The sequence below is a fragment of the Neodiprion lecontei genome, chromosome 4 (genome assembly GCF_021901455.1).
Source record: "Neodiprion lecontei isolate iyNeoLeco1 chromosome 4, iyNeoLeco1.1, whole genome shotgun sequence".
Lineage (NCBI taxonomy): Eukaryota > Metazoa > Arthropoda > Insecta > Hymenoptera > Diprionidae > Neodiprion > Neodiprion lecontei.
Window position 1 is genome coordinate 11,708,080 of NC_060263.1, and position 2,500 is coordinate 11,710,579.

The following is a 2,500-nucleotide window of genomic DNA, read 5'->3' on the forward strand; positions in this document are numbered from 1 at the left end:
CATCAACTCCCTGGCCTTGCCAGACCTGTTTGGCCCAGTCAGTGCGATAGCTCTTCTTGAGCTGGGCTTTATATTCGTCCAGCTCTTGAAGAGACAAAGGCCAAGGGAGTTTCAGTGTTACGGCGTATGCTTCAAGCCGCCGTTGGGCTCTCTCCGATTCGAGGGCTCCGCTCACGACCGGGTCTCTTGACGCTTGCGCTTTAATGGCATTGCGCAAGGCTGCAATAAGCGTCATTTGTTTTAGTTCGGTGAGACCCAACCCCCCTTCGCGTTTCGAAGTGTAAAAGAACTTAACACTGGTCGAAGGCGTCAGGTGGAGGATCTCCCGAACACTTGATCGAACGAGCCGGTCGATTCGTTCGAGAGCGGCCCCCGATGGAGGACTGCAGATCAGACCGTAGGTGAACCTTGGTAGAATGTAAGTGTTTAGTAGGTTCACCTTCTGCATAGGCTTGAGAGGAAGCGCTCGAATTCTCCCGAGTACTTCCTCCAGGGGTCTGATATCGAATGCGCTGAGTACGCCGAACCAGGGCGAGACCCTTGCCCCAAGATAACGTAGGGCATCTTCGGGCGGAGCGAATGGGATCGATTGGTCGCCGATCTTTACGCTCGGATCCCTCAGATACCAGGTCTTGCCACCTGGGACGTACTCAAAGCTCGCGCACTTCTCGACAGAGAGCTTCATGCCGAGTTCAGCCAGGTACTCACTCACCGTACCAAGCTGCCTTTGTGCCATTTTGGCATCCTTCGACAACAGGACCAGATCGTCCGCGAACGCCATCACTGATAGATTCTGGTCGTCCACGGCCATGCCCTGTGTCTCGGTTTGCAAGCGTTCAAGCAGGGGTTCGATGGCGAGGTTGAATATGAGGGGAGAAAGCGGGTCGCCCTGCTTCACCCCTCGTTGCAGTTCGATTTGTACCTCGCCACCCTGCGACTTGATGGTCGTGCCGCAGCCCCTGTACATATTGGCCACGTAAGAGGCAACCGACGGTGGGATACCCTTTCTCTCCAGACCTTGCGCAATGGAGGAGTGAGGGACGGTGTCAAAAGCCTTCGATATATCTAGTACAGTTATTACACCGCCTTTCCTCTTGGCGTTCGATATGGCTGCTTGCAAAAGTTGTATGTTTGCATAGCAGCCATTTTCCTCCGTGAAACCTTTCTGCCGACAATTCAAAGTAAGGACACCTCTCAGCCTTTGATCTAGCAGGGCAGAAAATAGCCTGCTGATCATCGAACTGACGGTGATAGGTCGCCAGTTCCTGACGTCTAAGGTGTCCTTGCCGGCTTTAGGGATCAGCGTTGTTCTATTTGTTCTCCACGCCTTAGGGTAGTGTCGGGCGTGGAGTAGAACGTTAAATAGTCTGGAGAGGGCAACGTACGTCTGCTTGCTCTGGAGGTCCGCACGTGTCACTCCATCCGGTCCGGCAGCCGACCCGCTGCTGATCCTGGCCACCTTCCTCTCCACTTCCAAGGCGGTCACCGGGACAAGTATTTGATTGACAGGTACGGGCTCTTCTACCCCAGGGGGTAGAGTTGTGTCAGGTCCCGGTTCGCCCCAAAGCTGCTCATACAGCTTTCGCGTCGGCTCCATCGCGGGGCTTCCGCTAGGCTGTAGTATGGAGAGGTTGTTGGCCGTCACAGCTTCTGCCAGGCGCTTTGTGTTGTTGTTGTATAAGTCTTGGCACCTGGCGTAAGCGAACTTTCGTCGCCAAGTTCTATTTGGTGGTCGGCCCCTTGCCGGACGGTGACTACGTTTGACACGCGGCCCCCTCGGCGCTCTCGCACTACACCCCTTCCGGGGATCGCAGCCAGGCTTGATCTGGTTTAGCAGCTCATCGTACAGGGCATCGATGCTATGCTCGTTAAGATCGTTTGAATCGAGCAGCCGCTGTAGAGAGCTGGTCCACTCAGACCAGATGCCTGCATCACCATTCTCCTTGCGAGCCTCTCGAATGAGCGGTGCGTCCTCCGGGCCCATGACAGGTGGATTGGGTTCCGGAGGCTCATTCGTCGCATGCGCAGCCAGGACATTGGCTATGTCCTGAGCGTCACCTCGGTCCGGTAAGGCAGGGTGTATAGGTTCCTGCACTTCCTCGCCGACGGCTAGCTCCTCCTCGGCTTGCGCTCGTCGCTGTTCCCTGTCGCGGAGACGCCGGCGTGCGTCCGAAATTTGCTTATTTGTACGGTCGGGGAAGAACTCTTTGAGCTTGACGTTGATATAGCGCTCTTCGATGAACTCTTGCTCAAGCTGAGCAAGACGTTCGAGATCTTCGTCCGACCAGACCGTGGCTTTACGGCCACCAGGAGCGCCTGGCTTCTCCGCGATCGCGACACGCTTTTCGTTTCTGAGGGCTGGGTGCTCGTGGCGTTCGTGAGCAGACAGGCCCCTTTGCGAAGCGAATGACAGGTCGCAGAGGACGCATGGGTATGGCAGTGCCTCGTTCACTTGCCTCGGCGCACAGGTAATGATATGTACACGCCATCCGTGGACTCT